The following is a 24,283-nucleotide window of genomic DNA, read 5'->3' on the forward strand; positions in this document are numbered from 1 at the left end:
TTACAAACTGGTTAAGAGACAGGAAATAGAGAGTAGGATTAAATGGTCAATTTTCTCAGTGGAAAAGGGTAAACAGTGGAGTGCCTCAGGGATCTCTACTTGGACCAGTGCTTTTCAATATATATATATATATATATATATATATATATATATATATATAAATGATCTGGAAAGGAATATGATGAGTGAGGTTATCAAATTTGCGGATGATACAAAATTATTCAGAGAAGTTAAATCACAAGCGGATTGTGATACATTACAGGAGGACCTTGCAAGACTGGAAGATTGGGTATCCAAATGGCAGATGAAATTTAATGTGGACAAGTGCAAGGTGTTGCATATAGGGAAAAATAACCCTTACTGTAGTTACACAATGTTAGGTTCCATATTAGGAGCTACCACCCAGGAAAAAGATCTAGGCATCATAGTGGATAATACTTTAAAATCGTCGACTCAGTGTGCTTCAGCAGTCAAAAAAGCAAACAATGTTAGGAATTATTAGGAAGGGAATGGTTAATAAAACGGAAAATGTCATAATGCGCCTCTGTATCGCTCCATGGTGAGACTGCACCTTGAATACTGTGTACAATTCTGGTCGCTGCATCTCAAAAAAGATATAGTTGCGATGGAGAAGGTACAGAGAAGGGCAACCAAAATAATAAAGGGGATGGAACAGCTCCCCTATGAGGAAAGGCTGAAGAGGTTAGGGCTGTTCAGCTTGGAGAAGAGATGGCTGAGGGGGGATATGATAGAGGTCTTTAAGATCATGAGAGGTCTTGAACAAGTAGATGTGAATCGGTTATTTACACTTTCGAATAATTGAAGGACTTGGGGGCATTCCATGAAGTTAGCAAGTAGCACATTTAAGACTAATCGGAGAAAATTCTTTTTCACTCAACGCCCAATAAAGCTCTGGAATTTGTTGCCAGAGGATGTGGTTAGTGCAGTTAGTGTAGCTGGGTTCAAAAAAGGTTTGGAGAAGTCCATTAACGGCTATTAATCAAGTTTACTTAGGGAATAGCCACTGCTATTAATTGCATCAGTAGCATGGGATCTTCTTAGTGTATGGGTAATTGCCAGGTTCTTGTGGCCTGGTTTATTGGAAACAGGATGCTGGGCTTGATGGACCCTTGGTCTGATCCAGTATGGCAATTTCTTATGTAATTTGATTATACAGATCGATATATAGATAATGCAGAAAAATTGCAATCCCCTTCTTTGGCCACTGGCAATAATTTTCAATTATATGTGGTTTCCATCAGGAATATTGCGTTGTCTATTGTGAATGTATAATGATGAGAGCTATGGAAAGAGACAGGGAACATTGTGTGTCAAGTGAAAGAGGCGCACCCTACGAACACAATTTTTAGACAGGCCAATTTACGCAGGTAGATGGCATTGGAAATTAACTTTGTGCAATCCAGCTATAAATATGCATGGATTTATAAAATGCATGCACATTTGGGCAGATTGAGGGGAGGCATTCTCAAGAGTGTGTTTTGAGTAGGATCAGAAAATAACGTGTATAAATTGTATTTTCAAATCAAAGTGCATTTCCCACAAAAATTTTAAAGGAAGAAAAAAATAGTGTAAACCCCCCTCATTTTACTAATTTACTTTGTGAAGATCCTGCCTCTTCACAATAAGGGGTCATCTTCAGGGTGCTGCAATCCTGGAAAAACTTGCTGAAGCCTAGGATAAGGCTCTACTAAAGGGATAGCAGAGGGGCGAGGCTTACGCTTCCAGAGCAGCGCTGGAGGCACAGGGGAGTGGGTGAAGTGGGTCCCTCACTCCAGGCAGGAAACGTTCAGGTATTGGGAGGGGTTGGTGAAGGTTGGGGGAGAGGGGGGTGGCCTCAGATATCAGTACTGGGTGGCAGGGGAGGAAGCCCGATCATTGCACGCCTGCAAACCCTGGACTGTAAAAATATTTTGAGAGGCTGGGAAGGTAAATGAAACAGCCTGACAGGGCCATGTTTGATGTTTAGGGGGAAGGAAGGGGATCGGGCGGCTGGCCCGAGCACTTTTTTTTTTATTAAGTTTTTGTTTTGATAGTACTACTTAGCCCGATATCTTTTAAAGACAACCGGGTAAGTAGCACGTTATCCAACCACACAAGGCAAAATAACTTTAGGCCTGCTCTGAAGCAGGCCTAAAGTTATCTGGCTGACTTAGCCAGATATAACAGATATTCGACTCAGTTTTCCGGATAACTCAATCCCTCCCTGTAACACACCCTTTTAAATCCTGCCAAATTATAGCAGATATGTTACTGAATATGCCAGATTTGCCATATAGATGGACAACTTTCGAGTTATCCATTTAATGGCTTTGGAATATAGGTCTCATTAATAACTGACACACAGTTGTATAACGTTTCCCTGAGGATTTCCTTTTTGTGCATGGATGCATTCCCTGTAAATCAGTTGTATTATGATTAGGGACATGCAACCCCAAAATTTTCGATTGGGGGGGGTGTTCCCATTTTTTTTAATACAGTTCATTTAATGTTTTTTTTTTCTATTCAGTTCATTTTCCTGACTGCTATGGAATATTTAAGTGGGGGCTGGTAAGGTCCCCCTCCCTGACTTATTTCTGGGAGCAGGGGCCTGAGGAGTCAGAGGAGGTCCCAGTTGGGCTTGGGTCAGCCTAGCTGGGTAGACCAGGTCCTAGCTTATTGGTGATTTTGGGATATTTTCAGGCACATCTACTTTCAGTTTGTAAAATAGACTTGCACATTCCTAATAAATAAGCATTGAATTCAAAATTCAGGTTAACTACTGATGCTCAACGTATTTATGTGAAAAAAATTTAGCAGAGAATTATTGTTTACTTTTTTGTGGGCAATGTTTGAACATTTTATTTTATTATAGTGAAATTATCAAATCTCAATTTTATGTTCTATATTTGTTTTATTTCTGAAATTATTAGATTCTATGTATATTCTGTACAGAAGAAATCAACATTTATATTAGTCTCATATTTTCTTTTATATAGCAGGGACTAAGTGTATATTATATTCTGTATTTTCTGTCCTTGAGACATGACAGCAAGTTAAAGAATAGGCTTTTTATGTTTCTATGTTCCTACGTTCTTCTTCCATGCAGGACAAGTATGCTGTTGTGTGACAAAACAATCAATTATTTTGTGAGATCCAAGGGGCTGGCCTTTTGCCAATGAGACATGACTGTCCCAGAAGCCAGAACGACAAAGATTAATAGAGAGTTGTTCAGAATAATGTAAAATAATTACTATGATTAATATAAAAATGTAAAGCTGCTAGGCTTCACTAGAGTTAATGTTAGGAATCTTCTAGACATGGGAGGCTTTGGAGATGGTTGTTTTTGGATTGAGTGAAAGAGTTCATTCCTCCAGAGGGTGGGTGAGTTTATAGTGATAAAATATGTGACTACATGAGACACCATGGAGAGCTGTTAGAATATAAGAAAGTAAGAATTTGCAGTAGTGGGTCAAATTGATGGTCCATGAAGCCCCGTATCCTCTTTCCAATAGTCACAGGTGGCTACGCCTTAAGTGGTAGATTTTAAAAACATACGCGCGCACGTGCGAACAAAAGTACGCTGGATTTTATAAGATATGCGCGTATCTTATAAAAGCCGGGGGTCGGTGTGCGCATTTGTGCAACTTGCGCGTACCGAGCCCTGCGTGCGCTGCCCGCGGCCTCGGAGGGAACTTTCTTTCTACCCCCCTGCACCTTCCCTTCCCCTACCTAACCCACCCCCCTGGCCCTATCTAGACCCCCCCTATCTTTATCGGAGAAGTTACTACTGCCTCTGGGCAGTAGTAACTTACGCGTGCCAGGCCCTGACACAGGCTGCTGTGTCGGAGCACGGCCACGCCCCCGGACTGCCCACACGCCCCTGGCCACGCCCCGACCCGCCCCTTTTTGCAAGCCCCGGGACTTGCGTGCGTCCCGGGGCTTGCGTGCGCTGCCGAGCCTATGCAAAATAGGCTCAGCGCGCGCAGGGGGGGTTTGGGGTAGGTTTTTGGGGGGGGGGTATGCGCATATCTTACGCGCGTATCCCTTTAAAAATCTACCCCAATGTCTACTTGATTAATAACAGTTTATGGACTGCCTTAACCACATCCTCTGGCAATGAATTCCAAAGCTTATTTGTGTATTAAGTTCTGATTAATGTTCTGATTTTTTTTAATATGCTACTTACTAACTTCATGGAGTTTCCCCTATTCTGTGTATTTTTTTGAAAGAGGAGCCATTCCAGTCTTTTATTATTTTGATTGCCCTTCTCTGCGGTGACCAGAACTGCACACAGTATGCCAGGCGTGATCTCACCATGGAGCGATACAGAGGCATTAAGTGATTTGTCATTTGCTATTTTATTCTTCTTCCTTTTCTAATAATGCCTAATATTTTCAAAGTATTGTCCACTATGCCACCCATGCCCTTTTCCTGAATGGTAGCTCCTAATATATAACCTAACATCTTATAATTATAGTGTGGGTTACTTTTGCCCATGAGCATAACTTTGCACTTGTTCTCATTAAACTTCTTCTGTCATTTGGATGCCTTGTCTTCCAGTCTCACAAGGTCTCACAAGGTCCTTCTGCAATTTTTCACAATTTGCTTGTGATTTAACACAGAATAAATTTGTGTTGTCTGCAAATTTGATCACTTGTTATTCCACCTTCCATATCATTTATAGATATATTAAAAAGCACCAGCCCCAGTACAGATCCCTGAAGCACTCTACTGTTTAATTTTCTTCACTGAGAAAACTGACCATTTAGTCTTACTCTATTTTTCTATCTTTTAACCAGTTTGCAATCCACAATAGGATATTGCCTCCTATCCCATGACTAATTTTCTCAGGAGTCTCTCATGAGTACTTTGTCAAACACCTTCTCAAAATCCAAATAAGCTATATCCACTAGCTCACATTTATCCTCGTGCTTATTAACCCCTTCAAAAAATGTAATAGATTAGTAAGGCCAGATTTCACTTGTGTAAATCCATGCTGGCTGTGTCCCGTTAAACTATATGCTCCTATATGTTCTGTGATTTTGACTTTAGAATAGTTTCCACAATTTTTCCTTACACTGAAATCAAACTCATCAGTCTGTAGTTTCCCAAATCACCCCTGGCAACTTTTTTTTAAAGATCAGGGTTACATTGGCCACCCTCCAATCATCAGGCATAATGGATGATCCCAATGATAAGTTACAAATTACCAGTAACAGATCTGCAATTTCATTTTTGAGTTTTTTCAGAACTCTGGGGTGTATACCATCTGGTCTGGGCAATTTGCTACTCTTTAGTTTGTCAGTCTGCCTTATTATATCTTGCGACATATATAATATTTCAGTCTTTATTAAATTCAAACAAGAAAACTACAAGCAACCTAATACTCAAAAACTCACAGAATCACCCCAAGGAATAGTCATCTAAAAGTACCCACCCATTCTAACACAATAATCATACACCATTCATACCACTTACCCACACACATCCTTCATACCTCCCATCATTAAAATTCCTCCAATTTTCCAAATTATATCACACACAAGTGAAAAAGCCTCTTCACAATACAATACAAATCCTTCAAAAACAATTTGTTCACAAGCAGAGAGAGTTCTATTTCACCAATTTTTCAAGAACGGCGTTCTATGAAACTTTACTCAAGAGGCGCTGAGAAATGAGAGTCGGGGAACATATCTGCATATGAAACCTGAGTGGGAATATGCTGATGGTGTATAAGCAGTAGGAGATACTTCAAAAGTTCTCCTGAAGAAACCTGTGGGAAGGCAAAACATGTTGAGAAGATGAAGAAGAATTGAAGGATTCTCGTTCCTTGAACGAAAAAAAATTTGTGAAATAGAACTCTGCTTGTGAACAAATTGTTTTTGAAGGATTTGTATTGTATTGTGAAGAGGCTTTTTCACTTGTGTGTGATATAATTTGGAAAAATGGAGGAATTTTAATGATGGGAGGTATGAAGGATGTGTGTGGGTAACTGGTATGAATGGTGTATGATTATTGTGTGAAAATGGGTGGGTACTTTTAGATGAATATTCCTTGGGGTGATGCTGTGAGTTTTTGAGTATTAGTTTGCTTGTAATTTTCTTGTTTGAATTTAATAAAGATTGAAATATTATATATGTCACTATATGTTATTTAGTATTAACAACTTCGTGATATATGATTAAATTGCCATAATAGTTGTATCTTATTATATCTTGCAGCATCACTGTGGTTTGTATCAGTTCTTCTGAATTATTAATATTGAATACAATTTTTGGCACAGGTATCTCTCCATCATCTTCAGTAAACAACAAAGCAAAGAATTAATTCAGTCTTTCCACACTCTAAGCCAGTGGTCCCCAAACCTGTCCTGGAGGGCCACCAGCCAGTCGGGTTTTTGGGATATCCTCAATGAATATGCATGAGAGAAAATTTGCATGCACTGCCTCCATCACATGTAAATTTTCTCTCATGCATATTCATTGAGGATATCCCAAAAACCCGACTGGCTGGTGGCCCTCCAGGACAGGTTTGGGGACCACTGCTCTAAGCACTCCTTTAACCCTTTGATCTTCTAAAAGTCCAACTGACTCCCTCACTGGCTTCCTGCTTTGGATATATATTTTTTTTAATGAGTTTTTGCCTCAAAGGCCAACTTAAATTCTTAAAGACCTCCTTATCATTGTTTTACATCTAACTTGCCAATCCTTATGCTTTTTTCCCCCATTTTCCTCAGATGGATCCTTTTCCAATTTTTGAAAGAGGTTCTTTAGGATAAAATAGCCTTTTTCACCTCGCCTTTTAACCATGCTGGCAGTTGTTTGGCCTTCATTCCACTTTATTTAATGAGTTGAATACATCTGGACTGGGCTTCCAAGATATTTTTAAACAATGGCCACACCTGATGTAAACTTTTACCTTTGTAGCCATACCTTTCAGTTTTAGTGCATTGGCCCTATAGAATAGGGAAAAAAATGTCTTTTTGAATTGGCCCCTATGGAAAGTATGATCTAATGAAGTAGTTTTCAAATCAGACCCTTGAGAATCCACAATATGCCTGGTCTTCAGAGCATGTGCAATGAATATTCATAAGAAATATTTGCCTGCCTAAGAAGGAAGTTAAGTTTTGCATAGTTTGGTTACCCTGAAAGTCAAGCTTGATGGGCTCTTGATCATCCAATGTGAAAATCACTAATCTAATGGTTACAGTACTAGATTTGGGAAATCTACCATTAACTTCTCATGTTGCTGAAATACTGGCATCTATTGTCAAATTAAACTCAAACAATATCCTTGCTGTAGGTGACTGTGTGAGTTTTTGTAGCAGATGGATTGTGTTTAGACTGATTTAAGAACTGATCTAAAAATATGAAGGCAATATGCAAAAGCTATTTCCTCAGGAAAGTACCAATGTTCCCAAGTAAAAGGTCTCTCTAAAAACTGCCCACCATTAACTCATCCAAAATTACGTGTAGGATTCCATAACAGGTACACTTATTCGCATTAGAAGAAGGCATTCCCAGGGCTTATTTAGGTTGGGCAGGAAAATGACACAGGCATATTTCATGTTCAGCTCTATGCACAATATTTTCCATGGATGAAAATACTTGCAGAAAAAGCAGGATCATAGACACCCAATATAAAAGGCTTGAGAAGGCTAAGCCTCCCCAGGGAGCTGGGAAGTGCTAGCTTGTGCATCTGTAGGTTGCCTGGCTGAAACAGGGAGGGGAGGAGCTGGCTAAAAAGAGCATATTAGTTCTTCATTGGTCTTCTCTCCTCTGCCTTCTCCAAATTCAAGTAGAGGCTGGACTGGGGAGCAGAATGACTCTTTTTGTCTGTGTTCTTTTTGCTCCAGTCTACTTCTTAGTTCCCCTCCTTCCCTGAAGGCTTCCTGGGAATGGAAGGTCTAGAGCTACACAAGTCCTGTCTGCCTATGCCTAGTGAGGGAAGAAATTGGTGCAGTCATCATTGGGTAGAGGAAGATATATACATAGAAAGAAGAGAGAATGTGTTTATGAAGGGGGGAGTAGAAGGAAAGTTGATGCATGTACTCCCTTCCCTAATCCACACCAAAGAGAACATTTGCAGTATTGGGCTCATCACTCTTCCAGATGATGTAAGGGCAGAGACATGCCTTAGATCATTTAGGAAGAGAGTTAAAACACTAATGTTCAGTATGTAATTTACTCATTTTTAAGGACAATAGAATTTAAGAATTTTATTGGGCAGGGCCTTCAATCCAGGCTGAATTAGTATGGGTAATGGTTGGTGTGTCTATATACATAAGAAGAGCAAAGATTAGGGGATTAGGCATAGATAGGTGGGAGTGGAGACAGAAGGTATTGGGGTATTGGAGGGTGCAGAGAGTTGGGGTTGGTGAAACCAGGTTTTGAGTCTGGTCAGTGAGAGACTGGGAGCATGAGTTGGGATGTGTGGATCAGGGAGCTGGTAGACTGAGGGGAGATATGATTAGAGATTATGAATAGCAGTGTATGTGTGGGAAAAAGCTGGGAGGTATTAATGGGTGGTGTGTGAGATGGGAGATGAAGGATCAAGAGAGGACAAGAGTTGGTGTGAAGAACCTGGAGTATTGGGGATGTGGTGATAGGGTGGAAATAGGGGAATGGGAAGGGGGTGACAGGAATGTGAAACTGGGTAATGTGGAAGAAACAGAAGAAAGGGGAGAGGGTGAGTAATAAGGGAAGAAGCTTGATATGATGAGTGGGTTAGAAGCAGAAAAAAGTAGAGGAAGGTTGAGGAGGGCATCAGAAAGCTAGGAAGGAGGCAGCAGTTGAGAGAAAGGATAAGGGAGAACATTGAGGGGTAGATGGAAGGCTGGGAAGGGCAATGGAGGCTAGAGTTGTTGAGATGAATATCTAAGGCAAGGAGGGGTGAAATATAGCTATGAGTGAACAGAGAGATGGAGAAATGAGATGAAAGGGAAATATCAATGGCAGAGACATATGTAGGGGAAGAACTGGAGCAATCAAGAGGAGAGAAAATAGACAGAAAATGGAAAAGAGACCCTAGAAAAGGAGTTTGGAGAAAACGAAGAAGAGGTAGGCATTAAAGGCAGAAAAAAAGGAATAGGACCAATGAGATTAGAAACAAAACACTCAGCTAAAAAAGAGAGAAAAATTTTACGTTATGGGGTAGATTTTTAAAGTTATGCACGGGCACAGATTTGTTCGCGCAACCCGGCGTGAACAAATCTACGCCCGATTTCATAACATGCACGTGCTGCCACGAACATGTTATAAAATCCAGGGTCGGCGCGCGCAGGGGGGTGCACAATTGTGCAACCTGCGCGCGCCGAGCAGCCTCGGAGGGAACTTTTTTCCGCCCCCCCCCCCATCTTCCCCTCCCTTACCGTATCTAACCCACCCCCCAGCCTTACCTAAATCCCCCCGCCTACCTTTGTTCAGAAAGTTACGCCTGCCTGAGGCAAGCATAACTTGCGCGCACCAGCCAGCTGCCGGCGTGCCATTCCTCGGCCCAGGGGCTGGTTCTGAGGCCTCGGCCATGCCCACGGCCCCGCCCCCAAAATGACCCCAACATGCCCCCCAAGCAAAGCCCCAGGACTTAGGCGCGTCCCGGGGCTTTGTGCGCACCAGCGCGCAGGGCTTTTAAAATCTGTCCCTTAGTGTTTGGAATATTGGGAATGTGTATTTCTTATATCTTTGTATTTTGCACAGTACAGGAGGAAATGATTTCTATTTCTTTTTCTCTATTGGTGCACTGAATGCAGAATCCGACTTCTCAAGATTTCTTTTTATACTTTATGGTCTCTTTATTCTGCATTTGACGAAGGTCTGTCTGCATTTTGCATTTATTTTTGAGATGAACTTTTCTTCTAGACTATAGTTTCTGTATAAGGATCTGTTGGAATCTGACTTATGTCTATCTTCCCAGTAGAAGGTGCATTGGTGCTCTAGGACTTGGCATAATATTTGCAGTAATGCATTTATTAAATAGAATTTTTTTTTCTGTTTAAGTGATGGGAGGTAGTGCTTTTTTAGTATTGCAGATTTTCTATATACATTTGGAATATGGTTTTTTTGGGGGTTTTATTTTATTCCCAAAGTGCCTGGTAATGGAGAGTTTGGGTTACTTTTATGGAGGTCACTCTGTTCATTCCTACCCGGTCTGGCACTCCGTTTCTCAAAGAAAGAAAATAAATAAATAAATAAATGGACTCAGACTTTCAGGTTAAAGCACCGTTCTTAAGTTTTAACTTGTACACTCTATGGTAAAAATACTTTTACCGGCCTCTCTTCTTTCCAGCTTGTTGCAAGCTTCCAAGTTCTCTCCCCCTGTTGATTGTAACTTTGACTTACTCCTACTTATTGTTATCTTTCGTTTTTTACTTGAATTTGTTACTCTAGTTTTTCCCTTTGTTAAACTGTAAACCGATCCGATATGGTAATTTACTATGAAGGTCGGTATAAAAAACTGTTAAATAAATAAAAATAAATAAATTTGTGTATTATGTACATTGCACTTCACTTGTGAAGACATAATTGTGTATTTCTACTTTTGTCCATGTTTTGTAGAAATATAAACCGAAAGATGGCCTATTCAAGCTGCGTGCCTTGCTGCAACGTCCAGGAGCATTTTTTTACCCGAGGGTTTAGCTCCAGTTTCAACGTGAATTACATGCATACTTACACTTTAAAAATTGCTATGGATTTAACGTCTCCACGGCTTAAGAAGGCAAAGACTCACTTATCTGGGGAGGCTGAATCGAGAAGAGGGAAGCGGGGAGTCCCATGCAAGGATGTGCCTAGGGTTGCCACCTCAGAGCGGGGAAACTGCCACATGCAATTGTTTTCTTAACCCCAAAAAGAAAAAAAATGCCATTGTTTCAATCTATATCTTTATTATCCTACAAACTTTACAGAATAGAAATAGACTAATTTATATTAATATGGAATTCAGATACCTCATCCACGGGCTGATACAGTACAGTGCGCCCGGGTTTGGACACGCATTTTTGACGCGCTAGTTTTACCCCTTATACAGTAAGGGGTAATAGCACGTCAAAAACGCACGTTTAACCCCCCAAAACTAATAGCGCCCGCAACATGCAAATGCATGTTGACGGCCCTATTAGTTATTACCACGCAATCCAGAAAGTAAAATGTTCAGCCAAGCCGCACATTTTACTTTCAGAAATTAATGCTTGCCCAAAGGCTGGCGTTACTTTCTGCCGGCACCGGGAAAGTGTACAGAAAAGCAGAAAAAACTGCTTTTCTGTACACCCTCCGACTTAATATCATAGCGATATTAAGTCGGAGGCCCCAAAATTTAAAAAATTAATAAATAAAATAAATAAAAAATGTAAATCGGCCGGTGGCACGCGGGTCGGAAGACGGACGCTCAATTTAGCCGGCATCCTTTTTCCGAACCCGTGGCTGTCAGCGGGCTCGAGAACAGACACCGGAAAAATTGAGCATTAGCTGTCAAACCCGCTGACAGCCGCTGCTCCTGTCCCTAGCGCTTCTTTTTACTGCGGGCCCTAATTTGCACGTTCTTCCTTCCCTGAATCGCGCGCACAGGAGAGTGGCCTGGGTGCTCGCCCGCTCTCCCGTGACTTTTACTGAATCGGCCTTTCAATTAGGACATATTGAATATGTGCAAATAAAGTGTACATGGTTAAAATGAAAATATTGCACACAGGTTGAACAATAAAGCAAATCGGAAGGCGGTCCCACGTAGCCAAGGCAAAAAACAAAAGAGACAACCTTATGCCGTGGAAAGATTTTATTAATTTATTCTAATACAGAGCCCGACTCCGGCCGAGTTTCGCCAATTAAGGCTGCATCAGGGGATGACTTCTGATGGCAAAGAAACTACATAGGTATATTCTTATGTAGTAACACTGTCAAGTCAAATTTCAGTCTTGATCATGCATACAACTCTCTCCGCTTCACGAACTGACAGCGTATCTCGCTCAAAATTATGTTGTTTAAGGATAAGGCAAAAATAAAACCGATGTGTATTTTGCCTTCTATTTCACAACCTCTCAAACGCAATAGGACAGGTCCTCACGATGCATCGCATGATCAAGACTGAAATTTGACTTGACAGTGTTACTACATAAGAATATACCTATGTAGTTTCTTTGCCATCAGAAGTCATCCCCTGATGCAGCCTTAATTGGCGAAACTCGGCCGGAGTCGGGCTCTGTATTAGAATAAATTAATAAAATCTTTCCACGGCATAAGGTTGTCTCTGTTTTTTTTACACAGGTTGAACATGCACACATATCTACTTACTTTCTTAAACACCATTCTTGGATATTGCTACTGTACTGCAAAAATAGGTAAGTTCAAGTAACAATCTCCTGGCATTAAGAAATGACTCATTTCCCCTCAGAAGAAGCAGTGTTATCCCTATATTTAAGAATATCCTATCTATCTATATCTACATACGCGCAATTTTTTTTCTGAATGCATCTGAAGCAGAGAAAATATATGCAGCGACGTCAGATATTCTACACCATCTCCAACAAATCTTTTCAAGGAGGCGTTTTTATAAATACACAAAACTTCAGAGATTAAGTGACTGAAAATATAGCAACAGTACAGAAATCCCGGTCACATAGCAACCAGAAAGAAAGAATTAATACAGAGGGGAAAGACTGGATTATGGAAAACAAAGACGCGGCAGAGAGGAGCATTAAGAGGTGCGAAAGGAATCAGAAAAGGTGCAGGTTAAGAAAATGAAGAAGGGACCGAGAACGGTCACGTCATTCCGTTTAAGGGGTGGCCTCCCCAGCACCCCACCTTAGAGCACCGCCTTACGGCAGGAAGCTGTCGAAAGAGGTACCGCTCCCACCTGCCCCGTGCTGCCAGCCAGCCTTGTCTCTCCTTAGGCGGGACCGAGAGGGGAAGGAACCCCTCAAGCAACCTGCTCACATCTGCACAACAAAGCCTTCCCGCTGTCACGCCTTCCTGGGTTTGCAGCGCTTGGCCAGATGTGGCGCGGCGGAAAAGGAGGAGAGGAATAGAGGGACACCGAGACAAAGCAACAAAGGGGGTGGGGGGGGGGAAGCAAGAAACACGGGAAAGACTGAAGTGAATGAGACAAAGGGACCAAAAGGGAAAAGTTAAATGAAAGAGGAAAGAGAGGAAAAAAAAAAGAGGCAGAGGAAAGAAGCAGCGCACTCGATTTCTCAGGCTAGGTCCGGGGCCCCTCTCATAAGGGACGGACTTACTGAGACTCGTTTTCCCCATTCTGTAACTATGGCAATAAATCTTAGTAAACCAAGAGCTGCCAGATCTCTCCACAATGTGCCCTGTGACGAGTGGCCCTCTGGCTCCTCTTCTGGCCCCTCACAGACTAGTAAGTCTGGGGTTTATTGATTTCGGGATGAGCTCAAGGTTCCGTTGTGCTACTCTTGTGTGCTCTCCGACCGTCTTCCTCCTCCGGCTTCTGAGTCTCTTCCCTGGTTTAGAACTTATACCATCGGTCTCCCAGTTTGTATGCTGTAAATGCACCCTAGAGCTCAATCCCTTCCTCACCCTATGCTTCACCCCAAGCGTCTCTCCTTTGTTTCCTGACATTTCCTTTTCTCTGGGCTGTTCTGTCATATCCCTCTCCGCTGCAGGCACATGCTCCATCACATACACACTGGGGGGGGGGGGGGGGGGGGGAGAGGCCTACATGTTGTGCTGTGCTAAACACGTTGCCAAGAGTCCCGTAAAGCTTGCCCTCAATAGCATGGTCATACTAATACGGCCATTAACTCAAAATAAGTTCAGGGGATAGTAGCGCTGCAGTCCTAGCAACGTCCTTCACCAGTGGCAGTGGAGTGGGCAGGAAGGCTCTGACATCCCTTCTTGCCCAGGAAGACCCTGACATCCCTTCCTGCCCAGGAAGACCCGGCCCCTCCGAAAACGGCAAGGCAGGCTTCCGGAAGCGTGGGCTGAGGGTGGAGGGGGGGGTTCCTTTGCCTTTGGAGAGAGTGATGCCCTATTGTGACGGGGTTTCTGCAAATGTAAGGGGGTGCCTGGCGGGGAAGGGGGCAGGAGAGGACATCCACTATGTGAACGGGCTCAGAATGGAAGGGCTGTTTAGCAGGGGAGACGGGCACAGCAAGAATATTTATTTATTTATTAGCTTTTATATACTGACATTCGTGGGTACATCATGCCGGTTTACAATATATAACTGAAGGAGGAAAATACAAAAAACAAGGGTGGGGGGAGGGGTGCAGCTAGGAAGAGAGAAGGGGCGAGAGAAGAGAGGGAAAAAGAGGAAGAGGAGAAATAGGAACAGTACCTGATGGAGAAACAACCAAAGAACATAATAAGTAACATTGCAAATTATACACTCAAAAAGGGACTGTGTATAACATTATACACTGTGGATAACCTTATACACTATATATAAATAAATTATACACTCCAAAAAGCACTATATACAACAGCATACATTATCTTTAATTAGTACATACAGAAGACCCTATATATGACATTACAAATTATACAGAATAGTAAACTTTAAGACCTAGACAAATACAGGTATTACATTTTTGCCTGTACTGGACCCAAAGGAAATAGTGGGTGTCTTGCTGTGGACCGCATTGTGAACCATGGGACTTGTAAAGCTTTATTTTCAGATGACATTTTGCCTCATTTACATGTGGGTGAGTGCTAATTTTAGCAATCCACTATTTTTATCACATACAAAACGGCCTTTATGTGCATGTTAAGCTTTATGACATAGGCCTCACTGTTGGCTGGCTCCGAGAATTAAAAAAAAAAATAAAAAAAAATTGTTTCCTAACACAAATAAGCACAGCCATACAACTGAATAGGAAATATTCATTCTGAGCATTTTCAGTGCTAATTCTGCAAAATGAGAACAAAAGAAGTGGAGAGATTTTGATGGAAGTTGGAGAATCGTGGTAAGGTTCATGTAATCTCAGGGGGTCCCCATGCAGAAGACGGTTTCCCAAAAACTGTCCTCATTCTTCATGTAATTACGCACTGGGCTCATTACCAGTAGCGCCCTGGGCTTGAGACCTTTAACTAGGGACAGAGAGAGGTGGAGATTGTGGTGCAGCCCCTCCCTTTAAGGGAACTGGGATGGTCATCCCTCTGGGAGGTCATGAGAACAAGTGGTGGGGATACCTATTGTTCATGGCTATCCCCTGTTTGATGTAACCCTTGTTCGATGTAATTTAACCTTGGTTCAATGTAAACCGATGTGATATGTCTTTTCATGAACGTCGGTATAGAAAAGTTCTAAATAAATAAATAAACAAACAGCTCTCTCCTGGGAGCTGTGGGGCAGGGCAGTTTGGTTTTGGAATTAGGAGGAAGTGCAGGAGCTTAGCCTTCATTGATTTTCAGACCCACCCTGGGTCGGAGGTACCACACCTGCCTGCAGTTCCTGGGCGAGGTCGAGGAAGCTACCCTCTTCAGTCCTCACCTTGGCTGCTGGGTGGTTCTCCAGGTTGTTTTCGGGATTTCCCATAATTCTTTGTAAGCAACCTGCTATATCCCTGGGCGTTGCTTGGGGAGACATCACGGGGACACCTCTCCCTTGGGTAAGGAGGACCTGCCTCTCTGCAACCTCCTGTGAGGACAGAGGAAAGGTAGTGACCTGCAGCAGCGAACCTTTGGTGTTTATTCGTTTTGGGGAAAAGGATATTTTGGTTGGAAAAGCCAGGCGGAAGATTTTTGCTGTTCCCTTCCTGCCTGGAGAAAAGGAACACTGAGAGCTGTGTGTTCCAGTGTGGATTCCTTCCATCGTGAGATTCGGAGATAAAGCAAGTTCGACTGAGACATTGGACCACACTGAGAAACTAGTGAGGACCCTCACTTGGAGTCTTCACCCCTGAGGAACAAGTTAAAAAACTGGGACACTGTGGTTAGACTGTTTTACCATTGTTGGCCAGCTTGAAGGGGGTTTTCCTGTCCACACAAAGATTCCCGTATCCAGAAGGGAACCTAATTTATCCATGCCCTGCAGAGTGAGAGCATCACCTGCCTTAGCAGTAGAGACCCTTGCACAGATAGAGGAAGGACGGTAACAGTAAAGACCAGCTGTGGTGTTAAGAACTGATCTGGAATTGTGATATTAATTCATCCGATTTAAGTTCAGTAAAGTTACTTTTGGACACCCATGTTTGGATCTCCAGAGCATTATTAACATAGTAAACATAGAAATGAGTGGTAGAAAAAGATCAAATGGTCAATCCAGTCTGCCCAGCAAGCTTCCCTAGTTAGCCACTGCCACTCCATGCAGGCTACCCCCGAATTTCTCTTAAGGGTACTACCTGCCGCTCTGTGCAATTATCCCAAGCTTTATGATAACCCATAAAAATTTCAGCTAGCAACATTTTTTTACTGAGTGATGAGCTTCCTTGAAAATTCAGACAGTGCTGCCTTGACGTGCTTTGCTAATGGACTTGGCCGTAAGAGCAGTCCTGTGCTTTGTCCCTTTTGCCTGTGTATCAGGACCAGAGACTGTAGAGGTCGGGGCCCTTGTGGTTGCTGTCTGAATCCAGTTCCCCTTTCCCCCTGCTGTTGAAGTGGGGAGCAATGTTACAACTGCGTTAAAAGCATCAAGGCTTATTGGCACCTACAGCGGTAAAAGAGCGATACCTCTCCCAGGGAAAACAGTTACGGAGTCACCCCTGTCACTCGGGACCCAGCAGGAAGATTTCTGTCCACCAACAAAGGATTCAGGCCCTGGGGAAAGAGACTTGTGCAAGAGCTAGCGTGTGTGGATCAGCCCTCTAGAAAAAATAACTTCTTTTAGGGTACAGTTGATAGCTGCTTCCTATCCCAAAATGGGGTTACATCCATTTGCTTTTTGGAGCTGGAAATTGTTCGTGCAAGGCTGGAAGAGCAGTGATTCATCAGGTGCGTCCAAGTGATCTGGACCAGCCACTGCTGGACACGGATGCTTGGCTCGATGGACGCTTGGTCTGATCCAGCTTGGCATTTCTTATGATCTTATGTTCTTACCACGTCCTTGAATTTAAACAGCATCGAATCTGCTTTCTTCTCCAGAGTTAAGATCACCAGGTAGCAACATTGCTGATGGTTAACGACTGCCTAGCACCCCACATATTCTCACCAAAATCCTCCCACCTCCTTTAGAAGACATCTGTCAGCCTCCCGATCAGGAGGATGCACGCTCCTCTTCTTCCACGATTAATCTCGCGGATGCCACTCAGCTCTGCACCTTCTGATGTGCTACAGCCCAATTTGTTCAGGCTGAAAAGCTGTGTGACATTTCCCATAGCCTCAGAAATCATCTCTTCCATTCTTTCTTTTATTTGAAATTAATATAGAGTATCTCTCTCTCTCTCCCTCTCCTAATTCATTGTATCGCTCCCTCTCCTCCCAATCCTCGACCCCTCCCCCCCTTCACCCTCAATAGATCATCTAAGTCCTCTGCCCCTGGAATTTCAGATCTTACGAATGAAATTTCCTTTTATCAGGCAAATCGCTTCTGGCATCTCTGAGAATACAGGAGGCACCTACGGGTGGTTTTAATGCCTGCACGTTTTGCAAATTTTCATATGGAAAAAAATCTGTGTTTTTTCCCTTGATAATAAGAACTTGTACAGTGAGTGCACCAAAAGCATCTGTGTACTATGTACATGCTCTTTGTCTGGATGGTGTGGGACAATTCAGACCTAAATATTTGACCATGAATGAACCAAATAAGATCCAGCCTCATGTGGAAAGCCCAAGGCACCCAGTCTAACACCCAATGGGTTGTAATGTTTGTCAGGGAACTTTATGTAACAGGTATCTGGTTGGTGGGTGCTTCCATTTTGATTCATAGCCCCAGCGAGAATCTCACTCACATACTTCCATTCCCTTCCTCCTCCTCCTATTCCTTAGATTTGCTTGTACACTGTTCACAAGTCATGCTTGAAGTGCTACCAGAATATAATGAGAATACATTTAATGGAAAAGTTGACTGACTTGTTCACTGATTTGAAAACTAATCACTAAAGGAACACATCAACCTCCTATCCACCATGCCGTCAGGAACAGTAGTTGCTTTGGTTTTTTGTTTGTTTGTTTTTGCTTGCTGTTTTTTGTTCAGTATGGTTTGTATTTGTTTTTCAGTATGCATTACTGTATTTTCTGTGCAAGGTATTGCTTGTTCAATTTTATTATTTTGCAAGTTACGAATACATATTTAAAAAAAAAAAAAAGGGGGAGTTGCAAATATCTGTTGATTCCAGCCTTCATCTGACTCACTCCCGATCTTCAGGCAGTAATAACGTGAGAAAGGAATCATGTGTTCGGCTACCTGACAGAGATAACTGAAAAACCCAGGAAGTGGCAGCTGCAGTAAAATGAGAGATCTGCTGGAGGTGGAAGGCTGGATGCACATCCCAGGAACCATCAGCTCTGAAGCGCCGGGGCACAGTAGGGAACCACTGCCTGGGAGAGGATGTGATGTACTGTGACAGCTCTCACGGCTCCAAGTTGTCCTATTCTAGCTTAGCAGCATAGTTCCTTTTTTTTTTTTTACTATTTTCATTGTTTTAAAGTAGAAAAAAAAAAGAAAAAATGTGTCCAAATGGCATTGTGGTTTTGACACTCAAGAGAATGAAAGACTTTTAAAAGGTCACTAACATGGTGTTAAAAATGGAATTTCGAACTCTTGTGAAAGATGACCTCTTGTTATATAGTGTTAGTTATTGCCCCCCCGGTTGGCTAGGCCTACCTAGGGTAATTTTATAATGCTCTGCATAGTCGTAAAGTCTGCAGGTACATTGCATATGCAAATTTTGCTGAGGATTCTCAGATAACTTATATGCATAAGATTGCTTTGAAAATTCACAATAAGTGGCCTGGTACGCTCAAAGATTTGCTTGTATAAAGTTGCATCTCATCTTCAGAGGGTGCGACTTGTGTGCATGAATTTAGGGACATACTTTTAGAAATTATAAGCGTGCCAGTAAAGTGCCAACTCCGCTCAAACACTGCCTCATGGAATGCCCTGCCCAGTTCACAAATCAGTATGTGCAGATTACATTTTGTTGCCGATTTTTAAATTTTCATTTTGATTTTTCGGGCTTCCGTTTTATTTCATTTTACTTTAGTGCTGGCTAATTTTTTTTTTAATAAAATGCAATCCATTTTTTTCCCCCACACATAAAGGTGAATTTTTAAAGGCCCAATGTGCACGTTAATTAGGAGATGCACGGAATATGCCTGGCTCGCCACGCCAAGCAGATATTAAAAGCCGCCCAGATAGTGTGTAAATACCATAGTGCGCACATCTCAGAAGTTTCAAAAGGGGGCAGGGCGTGAAGCTGATATGTGCAGGTAAATACTTGCGTTATCCAGCATGCACTGAGTCGCCCGCCGCGTAATTTTACTTCTGCTATGGATGTCATGTAAGTTATAAAATAAAATAGGTAGATATATGGGGATTTAAGGGTTGGGGGATAACTTGGGGGATGAAGGCTATTAGACTAGGGGGTTTGGAAGAACTCTCTCTTAACTGGGCAACTGGAAATGGCATTGCATATTCCCCTTTTAAAATCCCCCAATTTACGCGGTAGAATCGGCATTTGCTACGTACGACCACTTAAAATTTGGCACACGTGCATGCGACTAGGCTATTTTCTAACATGTTCCATGAATACACATGGCACATTAGAAAATAGCTGTGTCCTCTGGGCACCTGCATCCCGTGCCCCACTTTGAAAGGCTTAATGCCCATATGTTTGGCAAAGAGTGCGCACTGCAATCTTTTAGCATGTGCTGCAATATTTTAGGCAATGCTGAAATGACAAAAACAGTATTTTGTGTTAAGTGTCGTCTCAGATGGGCAACGACAAAAAAAACAAACAAAAAAAGATATAAAAACATATCGTTGATAATTTTCTGTCATTGTTAAAATGAGAGCCCATCCCTAGGGAATATATGCAGATCAACAGTACAGGACTATGCGGTGACCGGTTAAGGGTTCTGCCTGGAAAATCTTCTCATTTTGATTCATTTATTTTTCTTTTTCTGGTTGCTTTTTTTTTTTTTTTTTTAAATTTGTCTTTTCAGTTTGTTTAATGTTTATTTCGGTTCATTTTGTTTACTGATCAAAAATGGCACCAGCCAGCCCTGACGCCAGTACATTTTCAAACCAGGACTCAGTGGGGCAGAGACAATGACTGGGGATTGCGCCTACTTCTTCCTACTTTGTAGACACCAGGAGGAGTGTAGGCGAACCTCTGGGGAAGGTGGGGGAGCGGCATGCTTTCAGGGTTTTTAAAAATATTCTCTGGGAATGTATAGTAACCAAAAATAAATAAGGCAGAAACTCAGTGGAAAAAAATGACTTTTTCCCCTCTGATTTTCTCCTGTTTTTGCTGGTTATAATAAACACTAATAAGTTCTTGGGGAAAAATAAAATAAAAACTGAAAACAAAAGGCCCCTTCTTATGGGGAAGACTCGTGAGGGGCCGGGATGTTTAATTTTGCTTTGTTTTGCTCAGTTTAGGGGATTTTTGTTTGTTGAGCTTTCCAAAATGAAAGTCAATGAAAAAAAAATTTAATTTTGGAGGGTTTTTACATTTCATTTTTTAAGCTATATAAAAACACAAGTATTGTCAGGTTTTCCTTTTCTTTTTTTATAAAAGCTAACGCACATCTCTGGACAAGAACTGCCTCATGACAATGGGCTAACCCTGTTTCTTTAATTTTAATTTGCATAACTTTGCAGCTGCATGATAACTATAAACACATTCAAGGTAACCTTTGCATTTCCATTTTACCAATCCAGTTTCCCTTTTAATGACCCCTAAATAGTTCAAGTTTTGTAAACGTAAGAAAGTCTTGACCAACAACAAGTTCTTCACAGTTGACAATAAACCTTGAATCCTTAAGTAACAATCAAGGTATATAAAATACGATGAGCCTATTAAGATCCCTTATATTAATGCCAAATTATCAATATAGACAAAAGATTTACTATGTACATACCTGTGTGAAATCTCAGTTGTATGTGCAGTAAACTAGCCAAATCTCAAACCTTTGAGTTTTTAAACAAAGTCAAAAGGAAGAGATGAATAATTTTTTAGCCTCAGGTTAATAGGAAGGGAGGCTTATCAGATGGAAAAATGTGTGTTGCAGTTTGTATTTTTATGTGTGTGTGGTGTATCCCCTTATAAAATTGGATCTAGCTCCACCAAACTGTCAGGCCGATGCAATATCAGCTCATGTAAAACGACCGCTCATGATTGAGCGTCCGTCCTAACGTGCGCCCAGCCACCTCTCCTGGGCGTGCGATGCATTATTTAAATGAGGGGGGGTGTTGCACTAAAAAGGACGCGCTAGGGATAACTTGTGTGTCCCTAGCGCGTCCATGGCATCGGGCGCCCAGGAGACGTGGCCGGGCGCCGGTTAGGAAAACCCGCTCACAGCCACGGGTTAGGAAAACAGACGCTCAATTAATGGGCTTCCGTTTCCCCTAACTTGACTGCCAGCAAAAAATTTTTTCTTTTCATGCTGCTTCCTGTGGTTCCTCTTACTTAGTATTGGGATGATACTAAGTAGGAGGAACCACAGAAATGCAGTATTTTGGGCTTTTCTGTGGCTTTGTGCAGGGGTTTTTTTTTGGGGGGGGGGTTAGACAGCTCGGAGTGTGTAAAGAGAAAACCAGCCCTTGGGCTGACATTAAGTTTTCCGTGTTATAACGTGCGCACGGCGCTTTTTTTAGCTAATAGCCACATCTACATGCATTTACACGTGATGAGAGTTATTAGCTATGCATTGGTTGGGATGCACGTTTTGGGTGCGCTAATCCTCTTATTGCATCGGGTGTTGGCCGAGTGCATTCAGAATGTGCGTCCAAGAGCTTGTTAGCCTAGGCTAAGCGCACGATATAGCATCAGCCTGTTTTGGGTGGCGGTAAATTCTTGGGGAAACATCTGATATTTCCAAAGTCGATGAGTAATCTTGGTGCTGGTGGTGGTGGGGGGGATAAAGTTGACAATTTTCTTACAGGCAATGCATGCAGTCAATGTGTTTGCTTGAGTTACCCACCCCTCCACTTACAACATTATTATTGTTTATTATAGTCATTTATATTTCTCCTAATTCCCAGAACATCTGTTCTAGGCAGATTACAGAAGAACATAAATAATTTAGAATATAAATATTAGAAAATGAATCAGATGGACAGAGTTCTACTAAACTTTGTGGAAAGATGGGGGGGGGGGGGGAAATCAGACTTTTCCATTTTTCAGAGTAGGTGAGTGATTTCAAAGGGGAGAGGGGTGGGGGTGCAGGATGAGGTGCAAAGCTGGTACTTTTTAAAAGAAATACATAGGGAGGTTGGTATCTAGAATATCACACTTATTTTTGTGCCATCCTAAGACAACTTTTCGATTATGCCTTTTCTTATTAATGAAAGATTACTAGCTCAGCATTTTCATAAGAACATACAACAGATCTTAAAAAGTTGCCATACTGGGTCAGACCAAGGGTCCATCAAGCCCAGCATCCTGTTTCCAATCCAAGTCACAAGTACCTGGCAAGTACCCAAACATTAATAACCTCAAGCTACTATTCCTCACTGATTAACAGCAGTTTATGGATTTTTCTTCTAGGAACTTATCCAAACCTTTTTTAAACCCAGTTACACTAACTGCTGTAATCACATCCTCTGGCAATGAATTCCAGAGCTTAACTATGTGCTGAGTGAAAAAGAATTTTCTTAGATTTGTTTTAAATGAGCTACTTGCTCAACTCAGCTTCCGAATGGAGCTACTTTTAGGCTCTAATTGTTTTAGGATGTGCATTTACTGAAACAAAATGGGAATTTAAAATGAAAGAAAATAAATGAAAATTTTGGTTTCATTCATTTCATTTAAAATTTCACTGCCGTCAACAACAAAAAATATCCCTTCTAATAATTCCACCTCTCAAACCCCTTACCATATTTTTCTATTTCTTGATGGAACAAAAGTGATCCCTGGTCACTCCTGCACCACCAAAGTATGCTTAATTAATGGCGCCTGCAGACCAAGGCTGGTGCTGTGCAAAATAGTGCCCGCCTGGGTCTGGGCCTCACCAGCACCATTTCTTATTCAATAAATTAAAGGTGGCGCTGGTCTCTGGTCTGCAGGCACCATGTCCAAGCATGGTTCCAGTGGGGCTGGAATGACCAGGGATCACTCCTGCCCTGTGCGGAAAAAAAAAAGAAAATTATGGAAACAGGGTTCAGGGAGGTGGAATCAGAGGGGAGGGCCTGGGAGAGTTTTAATTTTCTCTGACTGGCCTGACATTTTTTTGTTGTTTGTTCATTCATATTTTTTTTTCTTTATTTTTTTAAATTGTTTGTTCTTTATTTCTTTTTATCTTAAATAAATAAAAATAAATAAAACAAACAAGAAATGAAATGAAAAAAAAAATAAAAGGTCTATGCACAACCCTAGTAACTGGATCTGGCACAGTAGGATGTCCACTCTGATCTTCCCAGTCCATCTGCAGCAAATCTGCCTGCTGTTTGCTCTCCTGCCAGCATCTGTTTTATACAGAACTCATATTTACCTTCCACAATGAAGAATTAAAATGGAAAATGAAGCACTGACCTTCAGTACTCACTGCCAGCAGCCAGGATGAAGCTTTCACCGAGTCAGGCATCTCCAAGCCTCATCTGTGGGAAAGAAGAGGAAGGGAGAGTTTTGTGAATAGTGCAGTCAGGATGCGGCAGCAGAGTCCAGAGGAGTACTCAGGTAAATAATTCTAGGTCTACCACAGCTATCAGGTGAAATCTGGAATGTCCCCCAGTTTTAGACATATAATTCCCGAGAAAGTAGAATAGACACAAGGCATTAGACTAGAATAAAGAACTGCTGATTATATATTACGTTATTGGTTCCTAAACCAATGAAGAACAAAATCACCCAGCCTTACAATGGAGAGAGTCATCAGTCTTTGTGGCCACTATTTCTGTGTCAGCCTGCAGATAATGTACCACAGTGCAGGATAACAATCCTGACACCATCTAGTCTTAAATTCACCCACTAATAGTCGGGCTTCTAAAACCTGTCTGGGACACCACAGCCAGTTAGGACATTCACAAGGAATATTAGGGGTATACAATAAAAAATTGATTTAATTTTTTTTTTTTTCCAAAGGAGGTTTTTGTTTCATTTGTTAATTTTATTTCAAATCAATAAAGCAATCATCAAAAGGAGCAGGAAAATCCTAGAAGCCTACCCCTCCCCCCCAAAAAAAACAACAAAAGAAAAAAAATGAAATGACAGGACTGGGTTTCCCCTTTCCCC

At 41.8% G+C, this 24,283-nt stretch overlaps 1 long non-coding RNA gene across 1 annotated transcript in view; it reads right to left on the bottom strand.

Moving 5' to 3' along the window:
- LOC115082619 overlaps nt 1-23,652 on the bottom strand; it is a 40,854-nt gene extending 17,202 nt beyond the window's left edge. The window contains exon 1 of the long non-coding RNA XR_003854212.1: nt 23,585-23,652. This is a non-coding gene — a long non-coding RNA (uncharacterized LOC115082619). The remainder of the gene's footprint in view (nt 1-23,584) is intronic.
- Nucleotides 23,653-24,283: the final 631 nt, after the last annotated feature.

Source organism: Rhinatrema bivittatum, unplaced genomic scaffold, assembly GCF_901001135.1.
Source record: "Rhinatrema bivittatum unplaced genomic scaffold, aRhiBiv1.1, whole genome shotgun sequence".
NCBI lineage: Eukaryota > Metazoa > Chordata > Amphibia > Gymnophiona > Rhinatrematidae > Rhinatrema > Rhinatrema bivittatum.